This window comes from Coffea arabica, chromosome 11e, assembly GCF_036785885.1.
Source record: "Coffea arabica cultivar ET-39 chromosome 11e, Coffea Arabica ET-39 HiFi, whole genome shotgun sequence".
Classification (NCBI taxonomy): Eukaryota; Viridiplantae; Streptophyta; class Magnoliopsida; order Gentianales; family Rubiaceae; genus Coffea; species Coffea arabica.
In genome coordinates, this window is record NC_092331.1 from 39,868,208 (window position 1) to 39,889,082 (window position 20,875).

Consider the following 20,875-nt stretch of genomic DNA (forward strand, 5'->3'; position numbering starts at 1 on the left):
ATTTATTTTAGATTTGATTTGGAATCATTTATTTAAATTTTTATTACTTGATTATGTAATTAGTTTTGTGAGAAATTGATTTTATCAGAAATTACAGTGATAAATTAATAAATTAAAATTAAGTTTCGGGTCATTTCGGGTCGACCCGCCGCCCCGTAAACCTGAAATTTTCGGGTTCGGGTCAGCATACCTGACCCGTCACGGGTTGGCGGGTCGGGGTTCGGGTCAACAGATTTTCTGGCGGGTCTGTTGACCCGAACCCGACCCGCCAACCTGATTTGGACCCGAATTGCCACCCCTAACTGCAAGCGTGAAGGATTGATTTCATGATAATTTAGAGTTGCGGGATGAGGGAAAAAAACAGGGTGCAAATCAATAACAAAAAAAAATATAAAGTAAATAAATAAAAGGATAAGAGGAAAATGCTTGAATTGACGCTTAAAATGAATTTCGGTCTAGAAAAGCCACACTGCTTCGCAGGACGGGGTAGTTTAAAAGAATAAAGCGAAAGGAACATGGCGGGTGCGATCATACCAGCACTAATGCACCGGATCCCATCAGAACTCCGAAGTTAAGCGTGCTTGGGCGAGAGTAGTACTAGGATGGGTGACCCCCTGGGAAGTCCTCGTGTTGCACCCCTCTCTTTTTTGTTTCGAAATCCAAATTTCCTATTCGTTCTTTATCCTGTAGTAATTTAGCTCCGTCGGAACGATTGCTTAATATTTTGCTTCTTGTCGAAGCGTGAAGGAGGATCTGAAGGCGCGAGACAAATCAGGAACGGTACGGCTCGATCAAAGCCCGGATCGTCGCTCAAATTTGTCGGCGCAAATGTATCACCGCAACTAGGGGTGGCAATTTTCGACACGACCTGAAAACACGACACGAACCTAACACGAAATTAATGGGTTTGGGTTGAGGTTTCGGGAATTCGGGTCAGAATCGGGTTGGACCCGATGAACCCGAAAAGAAAACCGGTCGATTCCGGGTCAACCAGTGGTGACCTGATATGACCCGTTTACGAATTAAAAATAATTTAATAAACATAAAAATAATTTTATCTAACTAAACTAAGTTATTCTTTTTTTCAAAGGCATTAATTACTTAATCCTAAACGAATTTATTTAATTTGTGTGAAGTTGAAATTATTATACTTGGACAAATAATATATTATATTATTTTTCACTTTTGTATTGTTTTAATTTATTTTATATTTTGCTTGGGATAAAACACTTTTACGGTGTTTAATTTATTTTAGATTTGATTTGGAATCATTTATTTAAATTTTTATTACTTGATTATGTAATTAGTTTTGTGAGAAATTGATTTTATTAGAAATTACAGTGATAAATTAATAAATTAAAATTAAGTTTCGGGTCATTTCGGGTCGACCCGCCGCCCCGTAAACCTGAAATTTTCGGTTTCGGGTCAGCATACCTGACCCGTCACGGGTTGGCGGGTCGGGGTTCGGGTCAACAGATTTTCTGGCGGGTCTGTTGACCCGAACCCGACCCGCCAACCTGATTTGGACCCGAATTGCCACCCCTAACTGCAAGCGTGAAGGATTGATTTCATGATAATTTAGAGTTGCGGGATGAGGGAAAAAAACAGGGTGCAAATCAATAACAAAAAAAAATATAAAGTAAATAAATAAAAGGATAAGAGGAAAATGCTTGAATTGACGCTTAAAATGAATTTCGGTCTAGAAAAGCCACACTGCTTCGCAGGACGGGGTAGTTTAAAAGAATAAAGCGAAAGGAACATGGCGGGTGCGATCATACCAGCACTAATGCACCGGATCCCATCAGAACTCCGAAGTTAAGCGTGCTTGGGCGAGAGTAGTACTAGGATGGGTGACCCCCTGGGAAGTCCTCGTGTTGCACCCCTCTCTTTTTTGTTTCGAAATCCAAATTTCCTATTCGTTCTTTATCCTGTAGTAATTTAGCTCCGTCGGAACGATTGCTTAATATTTTGCTTCTTGTCGAAGCGTGAAGGAGGATCTGAAGGCGCGAGACAAATCAGGAACGGTACGGCTCGATCAAAGCCCGGATCGTCGCTCAAATTTGTCGGCGCAAATGTATCACCGCAACTAGGGGTGGCAATTTTCGACACGACCTGAAAACACGACACGAACCTAACACGAAATTAATGGGTTTGGGTTGAGGTTTCGGGAATTCGGGTCAGAATCGGGTTGGACCCGATGAACCCGAAAAGAAAACCGGTCGATTTCGGGTCAACCCGTGGTGACCTGATATGACCCGTTTACGAATTAAAAATAATTTAATAAACATAAAAATAATTTTATCTAACTAAACTAAGTTATTCTTTTTTTCAAAGGCATTAATTACTTAATCCTAAACGAATTTATTTAATTTGTGTGAAGTTGAAATTATTATACTTGGACAAATAATATATTATATTATTTTTCACTTTTGTATAGTTTTAATTTATTTTATATTTTGCTTGGGATAAAACACTTTTACGGTGTTTAATTTATTTTAGATTTGATTTGGAATCATTTATTTAAATTTTTATTACTTGATTATGTAATTAGTTTTGTGAGAAATTGATTTTATCAGAAATTACAGTGATAAATTAATAAATTAAAATTAAGTTTCGGGTCATTTCGGGTCGACCCGCCGCCCCGTAAACCTGAAATTTTCGGGTTCGGGTCAGCATACCTGACCCGTCACGGGTTGGCGGGTCGGGGTTCGGGTCAACAGATTTTCTGGCGGGTCTGTTGACCCGAACCCGACCCGCCAACCTGATTTGGACCCGAATTGCCACCCCTAACTGCAAGCGTGAAGGATTGATTTCATGATAATTTAGAGTTGCGGGATGAGGGAAAAAAACAGGGTGCAAATCAATAACAAAAAAAAATATAAAGTAAATAAATAAAAGGATAAGAGGAAAATGCTTGAATTGACGCTTAAAATGAATTTCGGTCTAGAAAAGCCACACTGCTTCGCAGGACGGGGTAGTTTAAAAGAATAAAGCGAAAGGAACATGGCGGGTGCGATCATACCAGCACTAATGCACCGGATCCCATCAGAACTCCGAAGTTAAGCGTGCTTGGGCGAGAGTAGTACTAGGATGGGTGACCCCCTGGGAAGTCCTCGTGTTGCACCCCTCTCTTTTTTGTTTCGAAATCCAAATTTCCTATTCGTTCTTTATCCTGTAGTAATTTAGCTCCGTCGGAACGATTGCTTAATATTTTGCTTCTTGTCGAAGCGTGAAGGAGGATCTGAAGGCGCGAGACAAATCAGGAACGGTACGGCTCGATCAAAGCCCGGATCGTCGCTCAAATTTGTCGGCGCAAATGTATCACCGCAACTAGGGGTGGCAATTTTCGACACGACCTGAAAACACGACACGAACCTAACACGAAATTAATGGGTTTGGGTTGAGGTTTCGGGAATTCGGGTCAGAATCGGGTTGGACCCGATGAACCCGAAAAGAAAACCGGTCGATTTCGGGTCAACCCGTGGTGACCTGATATGACTCGTTTACGAATTAAAAATAATTTAATAAACATAAAAATAATTTTATCTAACTAAACTAAGTTATTCTTTTTTTCAAAGGCATTAATTACTTAATCCTAAACGAATTTATTTAATTTGTGTGAAGTTGAAATTATTATACTTGGACAAATAATATATTATATTATTTTTCACTTTTGTATTGTTTTAATTTATTTTATATTTTGCTTGGGATAAAACACTTTTACGGTGTTTAATTTATTTTAGATTTGATTTGGAATCATTTATTTAAATTTTTATTACTTGATTATGTAATTAGTTTTGTGAGAAATTGATTTTATCAGAAATTACAGTGATAAATTAATAAATTAAAATTAAGTTTCGGGTCATTTCGGGTCGACCCGCCGCCCCGTAAACCTGAAATTTTCGGGTTCGGGTCAGCATACCTGACCCGTCACGGGTTGGCGGGTCGGGGTTCGGGTCAACAGATTTTCTGGCGGGTCTGTTGACCCGAACCCGACCCGCCAACCTGATTTGGACCCGAATTGCCACCCCTAACTGCAAGCGTGAAGGATTGATTTCATGATAATTTAGAGTTGCGGGATGAGGGAAAAAAACAGGGTGCAAATCAATAACAAAAAAAAATATAAAGTAAATAAATAAAAGGATAAGAGGAAAATGCTTGAATTGACGCTTAAAATGAATTTCGGTCTAGAAAAGCCACACTGCTTCGCAGGACGGGGTAGTTTAAAAGAATAAAGCGAAAGGAACATGGCGGGTGCGATCATACCAGCACTAATGCACCGGATCCCATCAGAACTCCGAAGTTAAGCGTGCTTGGGCGAGAGTAGTACTAGGATGGGTGACCCCCTGGGAAGTCCTCGTGTTGCACCCCTCTCTTTTTTGTTTCGAAATCCAAATTTCCTATTCGTTCTTTATCCTGTAGTAATTTAGCTCCGTCGGAACGATTGCTTAATATTTTGCTTCTTGTCGAAGCGTGAAGGAGGATCTGAAGGCGCGAGACAAATCAGGAACGGTACGGCTCGATCAAAGCCCGGATCGTCGCTCAAATTTGTCGGCGCAAATGTATCACCGCAACTAGGGGTGGCAATTTTCGACACGACCTGAAAACACGACACGAACCTAACACGAAATTAATGGGTTTGGGTTGAGGTTTCGGGAATTCGGGTCAGAATCGGGTTGGACCCGATGAACCCGAAAAGAAAACCGGTCGATTTCGGGTCAACCCGTGGTGACCTGATATGACCCGTTTACGAATTAAAAATAATTTAATAAACATAAAAATAATTTTATCTAACTAAACTAAGTTATTCTTTTTTTCAAAGGCATTAATTACTTAATCCTAAACGAATTTATTTAATTTGTGTGAAGTTGAAATTATTATACTTGGACAAATAATATATTATATTATTTTTCACTTTTGTATAGTTTTAATTTATTTTATATTTTGCTTGGGATAAAACACTTTTACGGTGTTTAATTTATTTTAGATTTGATTTGGAATCATTTATTTAAATTTTTATTACTTGATTATGTAATTAGTTTTGTGAGAAATTGATTTTATCAGAAATTACAGTGATAAATTAATAAATTAAAATTAAGTTTCGGGTCATTTCGGGTCGACCCGCCGCCCCGTAAACCTGAAATTTTCGGGTTCGGGTCAGCATACCTGACCCGTCACGGGTTGGCGGGTCGGGGTTCGGGTCAACAGATTTTCTGGCGGGTCTGTTGACCCGAACCCGACCCGCCAACCTGATTTGGACCCGAATTGCCACCCCTAACTGCAAGCGTGAAGGATTGATTTCATGATAATTTAGAGTTGCGGGATGAGGGAAAAAAACAGGGTGCAAATCAATAACAAAAAAAAATATAAAGTAAATAAATAAAAGGATAAGAGGAAAATGCTTGAATTGACGCTTAAAATGAATTTCGGTCTAGAAAAGCCACACTGCTTCGCAGGACGGGGTAGTTTAAAAGAATAAAGCGAAAGGAACATGGCGGGTGCGATCATACCAGCACTAATGCACCGGATCCCATCAGAACTCCGAAGTTAAGCGTGCTTGGGCGAGAGTAGTACTAGGATGGGTGACCCCCTGGGAAGTCCTCGTGTTGCACCCCTCTCTTTTTTGTTTCGAAATCCAAATTTCCTATTCGTTCTTTATCCTGTAGTAATTTAGCTCCGTCGGAACGATTGCTTAATATTTTGCTTCTTGTCGAAGCGTGAAGGAGGATCTGAAGGCGCGAGACAAATCAGGAACGGTACGGCTCGAGCAAAGCCCGGATCGTCGCTCAAATTTGTCGGCGCAAATGTATCACCGCAACTAGGGGTGGCAATTTTCGACACGACCTGAAAACACGACACGAACCTAACACGAAATTAATGGGTTTGGGTTGAGGTTTCGGGAATTCGGGTCAGAATCGGGTTGGACCCGATGAACCCGAAAAGAAAACCGGTCGATTCCGGGTCAACCAGTGGTGACCTGATATGACCCGTTTACGAATTAAAAATAATTTAATAAACATAAAAATAATTTTATCTAACTAAACTAAGTTATTCTTTTTTTCAAAGGCATTAATTACTTAATCCTAAACGAATTTATTTAATTTGTGTGAAGTTGAAATTATTATACTTGGACAAATAATATATTATATTATTTTTCACTTTTGTATTGTTTTAATTTATTTTATATTTTGCTTGGGATAAAACACTTTTACGGTGTTTAATTTATTTTAGATTTGATTTGGAATCATTTATTTAAATTTTTATTACTTGATTATGTAATTAGTTTTGTGAGAAATTGATTTTATTAGAAATTACAGTGATAAATTAATAAATTAAAATTAAGTTTCGGGTCATTTCGGGTCGACCCGCCGCCCCGTAAACCTGAAATTTTCGGTTTCGGGTCAGCATACCTGACCCGTCACGGGTTGGCGGGTCGGGGTTCGGGTCAACAGATTTTCTGGCGGGTCTGTTGACCCGAACCCGACCCGCCAACCTGATTTGGACCCGAATTGCCACCCCTAACTGCAAGCGTGAAGGATTGATTTCATGATAATTTAGAGTTGCGGGATGAGGGAAAAAAACAGGGTGCAAATCAATAACAAAAAAAAATATAAAGTAAATAAATAAAAGGATAAGAGGAAAATGCTTGAATTGACGCTTAAAATGAATTTCGGTCTAGAAAAGCCACACTGCTTCGCAGGACGGGGTAGTTTAAAAGAATAAAGCGAAAGGAACATGGCGGGTGCGATCATACCAGCACTAATGCACCGGATCCCATCAGAACTCCGAAGTTAAGCGTGCTTGGGCGAGAGTAGTACTAGGATGGGTGACCCCCTGGGAAGTCCTCGTGTTGCACCCCTCTCTTTTTTGTTTCGAAATCCAAATTTCCTATTCGTTCTTTATCCTGTAGTAATTTAGCTCCGTCGGAACGATTGCTTAATATTTTGCTTCTTGTCGAAGCGTGAAGGAGGATCTGAAGGCGCGAGACAAATCAGGAACGGTACGGCTCGATCAAAGCCCGGATCGTCGCTCAAATTTGTCGGCGCAAATGTATCACCGCAACTAGGGGTGGCAATTTTCGACACGACCTGAAAACACGACACGAACCTAACACGAAATTAATGGGTTTGGGTTGAGGTTTCGGGAATTCGGGTCAGAATCGGGTTGGACCCGATGAACCCGAAAAGAAAACCGGTCGATTTCGGGTCAACCCGTGGTGACTTGATATGACCCGTTTACGAATTAAAAATAATTTAATAAACATAAAAATAATTTTATCTAACTAAACTAAGTTATTCTTTTTTTCAAAGGCATTAATTACTTAATCCTAAACGAATTTATTTAATTTGTGTGAAGTTGAAATTATTATACTTGGACAAATAATATATTATATTATTTTTCACTTTTGTATAGTTTTAATTTATTTTATATTTTGCTTGGGATAAAACACTTTTACGGTGTTTAATTTATTTTAGATTTGATTTGGAATCATTTATTTAAATTTTTATTACTTGATTATGTAATTAGTTTTGTGAGAAATTGATTTTATCAGAAATTACAGTGATAAATTAATAAATTAAAATTAAGTTTCGGGTCATTTCGGGTCGACCCGCCGCCCCGTAAACCTGAAATTTTCGGGTTCGGGTCAGCATACCTGACCCGTCACGGGTTGGCGGGTCGGGGTTCGGGTCAACAGATTTTCTGGCGGGTCTGTTGACCCGAACCCGACCCGCCAACCTGATTTGGACCCGAATTGCCACCCCTAACTGCAAGCGTGAAGGATTGATTTCATGATAATTTAGAGTTGCGGGATGAGGGAAAAAAACAGGGTGCAAATCAATAACAAAAAAAAATATAAAGTAAATAAATAAAAGGATAAGAGGAAAATGCTTGAATTGACGCTTAAAATGAATTTCGGTCTAGAAAAGCCACACTGCTTCGCAGGACGGGGTAGTTTAAAAGAATAAAGCGAAAGGAACATGGCGGGTGCGATCATACCAGCACTAATGCACCGGATCCCATCAGAACTCCGAAGTTAAGCGTGCTTGGGCGAGAGTAGTACTAGGATGGGTGACCCCCTGGGAAGTCCTCGTGTTGCACCCCTCTCTTTTTTGTTTCGAAATCCAAATTTCCTATTCGTTCTTTATCCTGTAGTAATTTAGCTCCGTCGGAACGATTGCTTAATATTTTGCTTCTTGTCGAAGCGTGAAGGAGGATCTGAAGGCGCGAGACAAATCAGGAACGGTACGGCTCGATCAAAGCCCGGATCGTCGCTCAAATTTGTCGGCGCAAATGTATCACCGCAACTAGGGGTGGCAATTTTCGACACGACCTGAAAACACGACACGAACCTAACACGAAATTAATGGGTTTGGGTTGAGGTTTCGGGAATTCGGGTCAGAATCGGGTTGGACCCGATGAACCCGAAAAGAAAACCGGTCGATTCCGGGTCAACCAGTGGTGACCTGATATGACCCGTTTACGAATTAAAAATAATTTAATAAACATAAAAATAATTTTATCTAACTAAACTAAGTTATTCTTTTTTTCAAAGGCATTAATTACTTAATCCTAAACGAATTTATTTAATTTGTGTGAAGTTGAAATTATTATACTTGGACAAATAATATATTATATTATTTTTCACTTTTGTATTGTTTTAATTTATTTTATATTTTGCTTGGGATAAAACACTTTTACGGTGTTTAATTTATTTTAGATTTGATTTGGAATCATTTATTTAAATTTTTATTACTTGATTATGTAATTAGTTTTGTGAGAAATTGATTTTATTAGAAATTACAGTGATAAATTAATAAATTAAAATTAAGTTTCGGGTCATTTCGGGTCGACCCGCCGCCCCGTAAACCTGAAATTTTCGGTTTCGGGTCAGCATACCTGACCCGTCACGGGTTGGCGGGTCGGGGTTCGGGTCAACAGATTTTCTGGCGGGTCTGTTGACCCGAACCCGACCCGCCAACCTGATTTGGACCCGAATTGCCACCCCTAACTGCAAGCGTGAAGGATTGATTTCATGATAATTTAGAGTTGCGGGATGAGGGAAAAAAACAGGGTGCAAATCAATAACAAAAAAAAATATAAAGTAAATAAATAAAAGGATAAGAGGAAAATGCTTGAATTGACGCTTAAAATGAATTTCGGTCTAGAAAAGCCACACTGCTTCGCAGGACGGGGTAGTTTAAAAGAATAAAGCGAAAGGAACATGGCGGGTGCGATCATACCAGCACTAATGCACCGGATCCCATCAGAACTCCGAAGTTAAGCGTGCTTGGGCGAGAGTAGTACTAGGATGGGTGACCCCCTGGGAAGTCCTCGTGTTGCACCCCTCTCTTTTTTGTTTCGAAATCCAAATTTCCTATTCGTTCTTTATCCTGTAGTAATTTAGCTCCGTCGGAACGATTGCTTAATATTTTGCTTCTTGTCGAAGCGTGAAGGAGGATCTGAAGGCGCGAGACAAATCAGGAACGGTACGACTCGATCAAAGCCCGGATCGTCGCTCAAATTTGTCGGCGCAAATGTATCACCGCAACTAGGGGTGGCAATTTTCGACACGACATGAAAACACGACACGAACCTAACACGAAATTAATGGGTTTGGGTTGAGGTTTCGGGAATTCGGGTCAGAATCGGGTTGGACCCGATGAACCCGAAAAGAAAACCGGTCGATTTCGGGTCAACCCGTGGTGACTTGATATGACCCGTTTACGAATTAAAAATAATTTAATAAACATAAAAATAATTTTATCTAACTAAACTAAGTTATTCTTTTTTTCAAAGGCATTAATTACTTAATCCTAAACGAATTTATTTAATTTGTGTGAAGTTGAAATTATTATACTTGGACAAATAATATATTATATTATTTTTCACTTTTGTATAGTTTTAATTTATTTTATATTTTGCTTGGGATAAAACACTTTTACGGTGTTTAATTTATTTTAGATTTGATTTGGAATCATTTATTTAAATTTTTATTACTTGATTATGTAATTAGTTTTGTGAGAAATTGATTTTATCAGAAATTACAGTGATAAATTAATAAATTAAAATTAAGTTTCGGGTCATTTCGGGTCGACCCGCCGCCCCGTAAACCTGAAATTTTCGGGTTCGGGTCAGCATACCTGACCCGTCACGGGTTGGCGGGTCGGGGTTCGGGTCAACAGATTTTCTGGCGGGTCTGTTGACCCGAACCCGACCCGCCAACCTGATTTGGACCCGAATTGCCACCCCTAACTGCAAGCGTGAAGGATTGATTTCATGATAATTTAGAGTTGCGGGATGAGGGAAAAAAACAGGGTGCAAATCAATAACAAAAAAAAATATAAAGTAAATAAATAAAAGGATAAGAGGAAAATGCTTGAATTGACGCTTAAAATGAATTTCGGTCTAGAAAAGCCACACTGCTTCGCAGGACGGGGTAGTTTAAAAGAATAAAGCGAAAGGAACATGGCGGGTGCGATCATACCAGCACTAATGCACCGGATCCCATCAGAACTCCGAAGTTAAGCGTGCTTGGGCGAGAGTAGTACTAGGATGGGTGACCCCCTGGGAAGTCCTCGTGTTGCACCCCTCTCTTTTTTGTTTCGAAATCCAAATTTCCTATTCGTTCTTTATCCTGTAGTAATTTAGCTCCGTCGGAACGATTGCTTAATATTTTGCTTCTTGTCGAAGCGTGAAGGAGGATCTGAAGGCGCGAGACAAATCAGGAACGGTACGGCTCGATCAAAGACCGGATCGTCGCTCAAATTTGTCGGCGCAAATGTATCACCGCAACTAGGGGTGGCAATTTTCGACACGACCTGAAAACACGACACGAACCTAACACGAAATTAATGGGTTTGGGTTGAGGTTTCGGGAATTCGGGTCAGAATCGGGTTGGACCCGATGAACCCGAAAAGAAAACCGGTCGATTTCGGGTCAATCCGTGGTGACCTGATATGACTCGTTTACGAATTAAAAATAATTTAATAAACATAAAAATAATTTTATCTAACTAAACTAAGTTATTCTTTTTTTCAAAGGCATTAATTACTTAATCCTAAACGAATTTATTTAATTTGTGTGAAGTTGAAATTATTATACTTGGACAAATAATATATTATATTATTTTTCACTTTTGTATTGTTTTAATTTATTTTATATTTTGCTTGGGATAAAACACTTTTACGGTGTTTAATTTATTTTAGATTTGATTTGGAATCATTTATTTAAATTTTTATTACTTGATTATGTAATTAGTTTTGTGAGAAATTGATTTTATCAGAAATTACAGTGATAAATTAATAAATTAAAATTAAGTTTCGGGTCATTTCGGGTCGACCCGCCGCCCCGTAAACCTGAAATTTTCGGGTTCGGGTCAGCATACCTGACCCGTCACGGGTTGGCGGGTCGGGGTTCGGGTCAACAGATTTTCTGGCGGGTCTGTTGACCCGAACCCGACCCGCCAACCTGATTTGGACCCGAATTGCCACCCCTAACTGCAAGCGTGAAGGATTGATTTCATGATAATTTAGAGTTGCGGGATGAGGGAAAAAAACAGGGTGCAAATCAATAACAAAAAAAAATATAAAGTAAATAAATAAAAGGATAAGAGGAAAATGCTTGAATTGACGCTTAAAATGAATTTCGGTCTAGAAAAGCCACACTGCTTCGCAGGACGGGGTAGTTTAAAAGAATAAAGCGAAAGGAACATGGCGGGTGCGATCATACCAGCACTAATGCACCGGATCCCATCAGAACTCCGAAGTTAAGCGTGCTTGGGCGAGAGTAGTACTAGGATGGGTGACCCCCTGGGAAGTCCTCGTGTTGCACCCCTCTCTTTTTTGTTTCGAAATCCAAATTTCCTATTCGTTCTTTATCCTGTAGTAATTTAGCTCCGTCGGAACGATTGCTTAATATTTTGCTTCTTGTCGAAGCGTGAAGGAGGATCTGAAGGCGCGAGACAAATCAGGAACGGTACGGCTCGATCAAAGCCCGGATCGTCGCTCAAATTTGTCGGCGCAAATGTATCACCGCAACTAGGGGTGGCAATTTTCGACACGACCTGAAAACACGACACGAACCTAACACGAAATTAATGGGTTTGGGTTGAGGTTTCGGGAATTCGGGTCAGAATCGGGTTGGACCCGATGAACCCGAAAAGAAAACCGGTCGATTTCGGGTCAACCCGTGGTGACCTGATATGACCCGATATGACCCGTTTACGAATTAAAAATAATTTAATAAACATAAAAATAATTTTATCTAACTAAACTAAGTTATTCTTTTTTTCAAAGGCATTAATTACTTAATCCTAAACGAATTTATTTAATTTGTGTGAAGTTGAAATTATTATACTTGGACAAATAATATATTATATTATTTTTCACTTTTGTATTGTTTTAATTTATTTTATATTTTGCTTGGGATAAAACACTTTTACGGTGTTTAATTTATTTTAGATTTGATTTGGAATCATTTATTTAAATTTTTATTACTTGATTATGTAATTAGTTTTGTGAGAAATTGATTTTATTAGAAATTACAGTGATAAATTAATAAATTAAAATTAAGTTTCGGGTCATTTCGGGTCGACCCGCCGCCCCGTAAACCTGAAATTTTCGGGTTCGGGTCAGCATACCTGACCCGTCACGGGTTGGCGGGTCGGGGTTCGGGTCAACAGATTTTCTGGCGGGTCTGTTGACCCGAACCCGACCCGCCAACCTGATTTGGACCCGAATTGCCACCCCTAACTGCAAGCGTGAAGGATTGATTTCATGATAATTTAGAGTTGCGGGATGAGGGAAAAAAACAGGGTGCAAATCAATAACAAAAAAAAATATAAAGTAAATAAATAAAAGGATAAGAGGAAAATGCTTGAATTGACGCTTAAAATGAATTTCGGTCTAGAAAAGCCACACTGCTTCGCAGGACGGGGTAGTTTAAAAGAATAAAGCGAAAGGAACATGGCGGGTGCGATCATACCAGCATTAATGCACCGGATCCCATCAGAACTCCGAAGTTAAGCGTGCTTGGGCGAGAGTAGTACTAGGATGGGTGACCCCCTGGGAAGTCCTCGTGTTGCACCCCTTTCTTTTTTGTTTCGAAATCCAAATTTCCTATTCGTTCTTTATCCTGTAGTAATTTAGCTCCGTCGGAACGATTGCTTAATATTTTGCTTCTTGTCGAAGCGTGAAGGAGGATCTGAAGGCGCGAGACAAATCAGGAACGGTACGGCTCGATCAAAGCCCGGATCGTCGCTCAAATTTGTCGGCGCAAATGTATCACCGCAACTAGGGGTGGCAATTTTCGACACGACCTGAAAACACGACACGAACCTAACACGAAATTAATGGGTTTGGGTTGAGGTTTCGGGAATTGGGGTTGGACCCGATGAACCCGAAAAGAAAACCGGTCGATTTCGGGTCAACCCGTGGTGACCTGATATGACCCGATATGACCTGTTTACGAATTAAAAATAATTTAATAAACATAAAAATAATTTTATCTAACTAAACTAAGTTATTCTTTTTTTCAAAGGCATTAATTACTTAATCCTAAACGAATTTATTTAATTTGTGTGAAGTTGAAATTATTATACTTGGACAAATAATATATTATATTATTTTTCACTTTTGTATTGTTTTAATTTATTTTATATTTTGCTTGGGATAAAACACTTTTACGGTGTTTAATTTATTTTAGATTTGATTTGGAATCATTTATTTAAATTTTTATTACTTGATTATGTAATTAGTTTTGTGAGAAATTGATTTTATTAGAAATTACAGTGATAAATTAATAAATTAAAATTAAGTTTCGGGTCATTTCGGGTCGACCCGCCGCCCCGTAAACCTGAAATTTTCGGGTTCGGGTCAGCATACCTGACCCGTCACGGGTTGGCGGGTCGGGGTTCGGGTCAACAGATTTTCTGGCGGGTCTGTTGACCCGAACCCGACCCGCCAACCTGATTTGGACCCGAATTGCCACCCCTAACTGCAAGCGTGAAGGATTGATTTCATGATAATTTAGAGTTGCGGGATGAGGGAAAAAAACAGGGTGCAAATCAATAACAAAAAAAAATATAAAGTAAATAAATAAAAGGATAAGAGGAAAATGCTTGAATTGACGCTTAAAATGAATTTCGGTCTAGAAAAGCCACACTGCTTCGCAGGACGGGGTAGTTTAAAAGAATAAAGCGAAAGGAACATGGCGGGTGCGATCATACCAGCACTAATGCACCGGATCCCATCAGAACTCCGAAGTTAAGCGTGCTTGGGCGAGAGTAGTACTAGGATGGGTGACCCCCTGGGAAGTCCTCGTGTTGCACCCCTCTCTTTTTTGTTTCGAAATCCAAATTTCCTATTCGTTCTTTATCCTGTAGTAATTTAGCTCCGTCGGAACGATTGCTTAATATTTTGCTTCTTGTCGAAGCGTGAAGGAGGATCTGAAGGCGCGAGACAAATCAGGAACGGTACGGCTCGAGCAAAGCCCGGATCGTCGCTCAAATTTGTCGGCGCAAATGTATCACCGCAACTAGGGGTGGCAATTTTCGACACGACCTGAAAACACGACACGAACCTAACACGAAATTAATGGGTTTGGGTTGAGGTTTCGGGAATTCGGGTCAGAATCGGGTTGGACCCGATGAACCCGAAAAGAAAACCGGTCGATTCCGGGTCAACCAGTGGTGACCTGATATGACCCGTTTACGAATTAAAAATAATTTAATAAACATAAAAATAATTTTATCTAACTAAACTAAGTTATTCTTTTTTTCAAAGGCATTAATTACTTAATCCTAAACGAATTTATTTAATTTGTGTGAAGTTGAAATTATTATACTTGGACAAATAATATATTATATTATTTTTCACTTTTGTATTGTTTTAATTTATTTTATATTTTGCTTGGGATAAAACACTTTTACGGTGTTTAATTTATTTTAGATTTGATTTGGAATCATTTATTTAAATTTTTATTACTTGATTATGTAATTAGTTTTGTGAGAAATTGATTTTATTAGAAATTACAGTGATAAATTAATAAATTAAAATTAAGTTTCGGGTCATTTCGGGTCGACCCGCCGCCCCGTAAACCTGAAATTTTCGGTTTCGGGTCAGCATACCTGACCCGTCACGGGTTGGCGGGTCGGGGTTCGGGTCAACAGATTTTCTGGCGGGTCTGTTGACCCGAACCCGACCCGCCAACCTGATTTGGACCCGAATTGCCACCCCTAACTGCAAGCGTGAAGGATTGATTTCATGATAATTTAGAGTTGCGGGATGAGGGAAAAAAACAGGGTGCAAATCAATAACAAAAAAAAATATAAAGTAAATAAATAAAAGGATAAGAGGAAAATGCTTGAATTGACGCTTAAAATGAATTTCGGTCTAGAAAAGCCACACTGCTTCGCAGGACGGGGTAGTTTAAAAGAATAAAGCGAAAGGAACATGGCGGGTGCGATCATACCAGCACTAATGCACCGGATCCCATCAGAACTCCGAAGTTAAGCGTGCTTGGGCGAGAGTAGTACTAGGATGGGTGACCCCCTGGGAAGTCCTCGTGTTGCACCCCTCTCTTTTTTGTTTCGAAATCCAAATTTCCTATTCGTTCTTTATCCTGTAGTAATTTAGCTCCGTCGGAACGATTGCTTAATATTTTGCTTCTTGTCGAAGCGTGAAGGAGGATCTGAAGGCGCGAGACAAATCAGGAACGGTACGGCTCGATCAAAGCCCGGATCGTCGCTCAAATTTGTCGGCGCAAATGTATCACCGCAACTAGGGGTGGCAATTTTCGACACGACCTGAAAACACGACACGAACCTAACACGAAATTAATGGGTTTGGGTTGAGGTTTCGGGAATTCGGGTCAGAATCGGGTTGGACCCGATGAACCCGAAAAGAAAACCGGTCGATTTCGGGTCAACCCGTGGTGACTTGATATGACCCGTTTACGAATTAAAAATAATTTAATAAACATAAAAATAATTTTATCTAACTAAACTAAGTTATTCTTTTTTTCAAAGGCATTAATTACTTAATCCTAAACGAATTTATTTAATTTGTGTGAAGTTGAAATTATTATACTTGGACAAATAATATATTATATTATTTTTCACTTTTGTATAGTTTTAATTTATTTTATATTTTGCTTGGGATAAAACACTTTTACGGTGTTTAATTTATTTTAGATTTGATTTGGAATCATTTATTTAAATTTTTATTACTTGATTATGTAATTAGTTTTGTGAGAAATTGATTTTATCAGAAATTACAGTGATAAATTAATAAATTAAAATTAAGTTTCGGGTCATTTCGGGTCGACCCGCCGCCCCGTAAACCTGAAATTTTCGGGTTCGGGTCAGCATACCTGACCCGTCACGGGTTGGCGGGTCGGGGTTCGGGTCAACAGATTTTCTGGCGGGTCTGTTGACCCGAACCCGACCCGCCAACCTGATTTGGACCCGAATTGCCACCCCTAACTGCAAGCGTGAAGGATTGATTTCATGATAATTTAGAGTTGCGGGATGAGGGAAAAAAACAGGGTGCAAATCAATAACAAAAAAAAATATAAAGTAAATAAATAAAAGGATAAGAGGAAAATGCTTGAATTGACGCTTAAAATGAATTTCGGTCTAGAAAAGCCACACTGCTTCGCAGGACGGGGTAGTTTAAAAGAATAAAGCGAAAGGAACATGGCGGGTGCGATCATACCAGCACTAATGCACCGGATCCCATCAGAACTCCGAAGTTAAGCGTGCTTGGGCGAGAGTAGTACTAGGATGGGTGACCCCCTGGGAAGTCCTCGTGTTGCACCCCTCTCTTTTTTGTTTCGAAATCCAAATTTCCTATTCGTTCTTTATCCTGTAGTAATTTAGCTCCGTCGGAACGATTGCTTAATATTTTGCTTCTTGTCGAAGCGTGAAGGAGGATCTGAAGGCGCGAGACAAATCAGGAACGGTACGGCTCGATCAAAGCCCGGATCGTCGCTCAAATTTGTCGGCGCAAATGTATCACCGCAACTAGGGGTGGCAATTTTCGACACGACCTGAAAACACGACACGAACCTAACACGAAATTAATGGGTTTGGGTTGAGGTTTCGGGAATTCGGGTCAGAATCGGGTTGGACCCGATGAACCCGAAAAGAAAACCGGTCGATTCCGGGTCAACCAGTGGTGACCTGATATGACCCGTTTACGAATTAAAAATAATTTAATAAACATAAAAATAATTTTATCTAACTAAACTAAGTTATTCTTTTTTTCAAAGGCATTAATTACTTAATCCTAAACGAATTTATTTAATTTGTGTGAAGTTGAAATTATTATACTTGGACAAATAATATATTATATTATTTTTCACTTTTGTATTGTTTTAATTTATTTTATATTTTGCTTGGGATAAAACACTTTTACGGTGTTTAATTTATTTTAGATTTGATTTGGAATCATTTATTTAAATTTTTATTACTTGATTATGTAATTAGTTTTGTGAGAAATTGATTTTATTAGAAATTACAGTGATAAATTAATAAATTAAAATTAAGTTTCGGGTCATTTCGGGTCGACCCGCCGCCCCGTAAACCTGAAATTTTCGGTTTCGGGTCAGCATACCTGACCCGTCACGGGTTGGCGGGTCGGGGTTCGGGTCAACAGATTTTCTGGCGGGTCTGTTGACCCGAACCCGACCCGCCAACCTGATTTGGACCCGAATTGCCACCCCTAACTGCAAGCGTGAAGGATTGATTTCATGATAATTTAGAGTTGCGGGATGAGGGAAAAAAACAGGGTGCAAATCAATAACAAAAAAAAATATAAAGTAAATAAATAAAAGGATAAGAGGAAAATGCTTGAATTGACGCTTAAAATGAATTTCGGTCTAGAAAAGCCACACTGCTTCGCAGGACGGGGTAGTTTAAAAGAATAAAGCGAAAGGAACATGGCGGGTGCGATCATACCAGCACTAATGCACCGGATCCCATCAGAACTCCGAAGTTAAGCGTGCTTGGGCGAGAGTAGTACTAGGATGGGTGACCCCCTGGGAAGTCCTCGTGTTGCACCCCTCTCTTTTTTGTTTCGAAATCCAAATTTCCTATTCGTTCTTTATCCTGTAGTAATTTAGCTCCGTCGGAACGATTGCTTAATATTTTGCTTCTTGTCGAAGCGTGAAGGAGGATCTGAAGGCGCGAGACAAATCAGGAACGGTACGACTCGATCAAAGCCCGGATCGTCGCTCAAATTTGTCGGCGCAAATGTATCACCGCAACTAGGGGTGGCAATTTTCGACACGACATGAAAACACGACACGAACCTAACACGAAATTAATGGGTTTGGGTTGAGGTTTCGGGAATTCGGGTCAGAATCGGGTTGGACCCGATGAACCCGAAAAGAAAACCGGTCGATTTCGGGTCAACCCGTGGTGACTTGATATGACCCGTTTACGAATTAAAAATAATTTAATAAACATAAAAATAATTTTATCTAACTAAACTAAGTTATTCTTTTTTTCAAAGGCATTAATTACTTAATCCTAAACGAATTTATTTAATTTGTGTGAAGTTGAAATTATTATACTTGGACAAATAATATATTATATTATTTTTCACTTTTGTATAGTTTTAATTTATTTTATATTTTGCTTGGGATAAAACACTTTTACGGTGTTTAATTTATTTTAGATTTGATTTGGAATCATTTATTTAAATTTTTATTACTTGATTATGTAATTAGTTTTGTGAGAAATTGATTTTATCAGAAATTACAGTGATAAATTAATAAATTAAAATTAAGTTTCGGGTCATTTCGGGTCGACCCGCCGCCCCGTAAACCTGAAATTTTCGGGTTCGGGTCAGCATACCTGACCCGTCACGGGTTGGCGGGTCGGGGTTCGGGTCAACAGATTTTCTGGCGGGTCTGTTGACCCGAACCCGACCCGCCAACCTGATTTGGACCCGAATTGCCACCCCTAACTGCAAGCGTGAAGGATTGATTTCATGATAATTTAGAGTTGCGGGATGAGGGAAAAAAACAGGGTGCAAATCAATAACAAAAAAAAATATAAAGTAAATAAATAAAAGGATAAGAGGAAAATGCTTGAATTGACGCTTAAAATGAATTTCGGTCTAGAAAAGCCACACTGCTTCGCAGGACGGGGTAGTTTAAAAGAATAAAGCGAAAGGAACATGGCGGGTGCGATCATACCAGCACTAATGCACCGGATCCCATCAGAACTCCGAAGTTAAGCGTGCTTGGGCGAGAGTAGTACTAGGATGGGTGACCCCCTGGGAAGTCCTCGTGTTGCACCCCTCTCTTTTTTGTTTCGAAATCCAAATTTCCTATTCGTTCTTTATCCTGTAGTAATTTAGCTCCGTCGGAACGATTGCTTAATATTTTGCTTCTTGTCGAAGCGTGAAGGAGGATCTGAAGGCGCGAGACAAATCAGGAACGGTACGGCTCGATCAAAGACCGGATCGTCGCTCAAATTTGTCGGCGCAAATGTATCACCGCAACTAGGGGTGGCAATTTTCGACACGACCTGAAAACACGACACGAACCTAACACGAAATTAATGGGTTTGGGTTGAGGTTTCGGGAATTCGGGTCAGAATCGGGTTGGACCCGATGAACCCGAAAAGAAAACCGGTCGATTTCGGGTCAATCCGTGGTGACCTGATATGACTCGTTTACGAATTAAAAATAATTTAATAAACATAAAAATAATTTTATCTAACTAAACTAAGTTATTCTTTTTTTCAAAGGCATTAATTACTTAATCCTAAACGAATTTATTTAATTTGTGTGAAGTTGAAATTATTATACTTGGACAAATAATATATTATATTATTTTTCACTTTTGTATTGTTTTAATTTATTTTATATTTTGCTTGGGATAAAACACTTTTACGGTGTTTAATTTATTTTAGATTTGATTTGGAATCATTTATTTAAATTTTTATTACTTGATTATGTAATTAGTTTTGTGAGAAATTGATTTTATCAGAAATTACAGTGATAAATTAATAAATTAAAATTAAGTTTCGGGTCATTTCGGGTCGACCCGCCGCCCCGTAAACCTGAAATTTTCGGGTTCGGGTCAGCATACCTGACCCGTCACGGGTTGGCGGGTCGGGGTTCGGGTCAACAGATTTTCTGGCGGGTCTGTTGACCCGAACCCGACCCGCCAACCTGATTTGGACCCGAATTGCCACCCCTAACTGCAAGCGTGAAGGATTGATTTCATGATAATTTAGAGTTGCGGGATGAGGGAAAAAAACAGGGTGCAAATCAATAACAAAAAAAAATATAAAGTAAATAAATAAAAGGATAAGAGGAAAATGCTTGAATTGACGCTTAAAATGAATTTCGGTCTAGAAAAGCCACACTGCTTCGCAGGACGGGGTAGTTTAAAAGAATAAAGCGAAAGGAACATGGCGGGTGCGATCATACCAGCACTAATGCACCGGATCCCATCAGAACTCCGAAGTTAAGCGTGCTTGGGCGAGAGTAGTACTAGGATGGGTGACCCCCTGGGAAGTCCTCGTGTTGCACCCCTCTCTTTTTTGTTTCGAAATCCAAATTTCCTATTCGTTCTTTATCCTGTAGTAATTTAGCTCCGTCGGAACGATTGCTTAATATTTTGCTTCTTGTCGAAGCGTGAAGGAGGATCTGAAGGCGCGAGACAAATCAGGAACGGTACGGCTCGATCAAAGCCCGGATCGTCGCTCAAATTTGTCGGCGCAAATGTATCACCGCAACTAGGGGTGGCAATTTTCGACACGACCTGAAAACACGACACGAACCTAACACGAAATTAATGGGTTTGGGTTGAGGTTTCGGGAATTCGGGTCAGAATCGGGTTGGACCCGATGAACCCG

The 20,875-nt window shown here is 39.5% G+C and overlaps 17 non-coding genes across 17 annotated transcripts; all 17 read left to right on the forward strand.

The window, feature by feature from the left end:
* The first annotated feature begins 520 nt into the window (after positions 1-520).
* On the forward strand, positions 521-639 carry LOC140026136 (5S ribosomal RNA). The gene has a single exon (XR_011830083.1). It is a non-coding gene; the product is annotated as a 5S ribosomal RNA (ribosomal RNA).
* Positions 640-1,764: 1,125 nt separating this feature from the next.
* On the forward strand, positions 1,765-1,883 carry LOC140026147 (5S ribosomal RNA). The gene has a single exon (XR_011830094.1). It is a non-coding gene; the product is annotated as a 5S ribosomal RNA (ribosomal RNA).
* A 1,125-nt stretch (positions 1,884-3,008) lies between these two features.
* Positions 3,009-3,127, forward strand: LOC140026158 (5S ribosomal RNA). The gene has a single exon (XR_011830105.1). It is a non-coding gene; the product is annotated as a 5S ribosomal RNA (ribosomal RNA).
* Positions 3,128-4,252: 1,125 nt separating this feature from the next.
* On the forward strand, positions 4,253-4,371 carry LOC140026169 (5S ribosomal RNA). Its single transcript, XR_011830116.1, has one exon. It is a non-coding gene; the product is annotated as a 5S ribosomal RNA (ribosomal RNA).
* Positions 4,372-5,496: 1,125 nt separating this feature from the next.
* LOC140026180 (5S ribosomal RNA) lies at positions 5,497-5,615 on the forward strand. Its single transcript, XR_011830127.1, has one exon. It is a non-coding gene; the product is annotated as a 5S ribosomal RNA (ribosomal RNA).
* A 1,125-nt stretch (positions 5,616-6,740) lies between these two features.
* LOC140026192 (5S ribosomal RNA) lies at positions 6,741-6,859 on the forward strand. Its single transcript, XR_011830139.1, has one exon. It is a non-coding gene; the product is annotated as a 5S ribosomal RNA (ribosomal RNA).
* A 1,125-nt stretch (positions 6,860-7,984) lies between these two features.
* LOC140026203 (5S ribosomal RNA) lies at positions 7,985-8,103 on the forward strand. The gene has a single exon (XR_011830150.1). It is a non-coding gene; the product is annotated as a 5S ribosomal RNA (ribosomal RNA).
* A 1,125-nt stretch (positions 8,104-9,228) lies between these two features.
* Positions 9,229-9,347, forward strand: LOC140026214 (5S ribosomal RNA). Its single transcript, XR_011830161.1, has one exon. It is a non-coding gene; the product is annotated as a 5S ribosomal RNA (ribosomal RNA).
* A 1,125-nt stretch (positions 9,348-10,472) lies between these two features.
* Positions 10,473-10,591, forward strand: LOC140026225 (5S ribosomal RNA). Its single transcript, XR_011830172.1, has one exon. It is a non-coding gene; the product is annotated as a 5S ribosomal RNA (ribosomal RNA).
* A 1,125-nt stretch (positions 10,592-11,716) lies between these two features.
* Positions 11,717-11,835, forward strand: LOC140026236 (5S ribosomal RNA). Its single transcript, XR_011830183.1, has one exon. It is a non-coding gene; the product is annotated as a 5S ribosomal RNA (ribosomal RNA).
* A 1,135-nt stretch (positions 11,836-12,970) lies between these two features.
* LOC140030293 (5S ribosomal RNA) lies at positions 12,971-13,089 on the forward strand. The gene has a single exon (XR_011834207.1). It is a non-coding gene; the product is annotated as a 5S ribosomal RNA (ribosomal RNA).
* A 1,124-nt stretch (positions 13,090-14,213) lies between these two features.
* LOC140026247 (5S ribosomal RNA) lies at positions 14,214-14,332 on the forward strand. Its single transcript, XR_011830194.1, has one exon. It is a non-coding gene; the product is annotated as a 5S ribosomal RNA (ribosomal RNA).
* A 1,125-nt stretch (positions 14,333-15,457) lies between these two features.
* On the forward strand, positions 15,458-15,576 carry LOC140026258 (5S ribosomal RNA). Its single transcript, XR_011830205.1, has one exon. It is a non-coding gene; the product is annotated as a 5S ribosomal RNA (ribosomal RNA).
* A 1,125-nt stretch (positions 15,577-16,701) lies between these two features.
* LOC140026269 (5S ribosomal RNA) lies at positions 16,702-16,820 on the forward strand. The gene has a single exon (XR_011830216.1). It is a non-coding gene; the product is annotated as a 5S ribosomal RNA (ribosomal RNA).
* A 1,125-nt stretch (positions 16,821-17,945) lies between these two features.
* On the forward strand, positions 17,946-18,064 carry LOC140026279 (5S ribosomal RNA). The gene has a single exon (XR_011830225.1). It is a non-coding gene; the product is annotated as a 5S ribosomal RNA (ribosomal RNA).
* A 1,125-nt stretch (positions 18,065-19,189) lies between these two features.
* Positions 19,190-19,308, forward strand: LOC140026282 (5S ribosomal RNA). The gene has a single exon (XR_011830228.1). It is a non-coding gene; the product is annotated as a 5S ribosomal RNA (ribosomal RNA).
* A 1,125-nt stretch (positions 19,309-20,433) lies between these two features.
* On the forward strand, positions 20,434-20,552 carry LOC140026287 (5S ribosomal RNA). The gene has a single exon (XR_011830233.1). It is a non-coding gene; the product is annotated as a 5S ribosomal RNA (ribosomal RNA).
* The last annotated feature ends 323 nt before the right edge of the window (positions 20,553-20,875 follow it).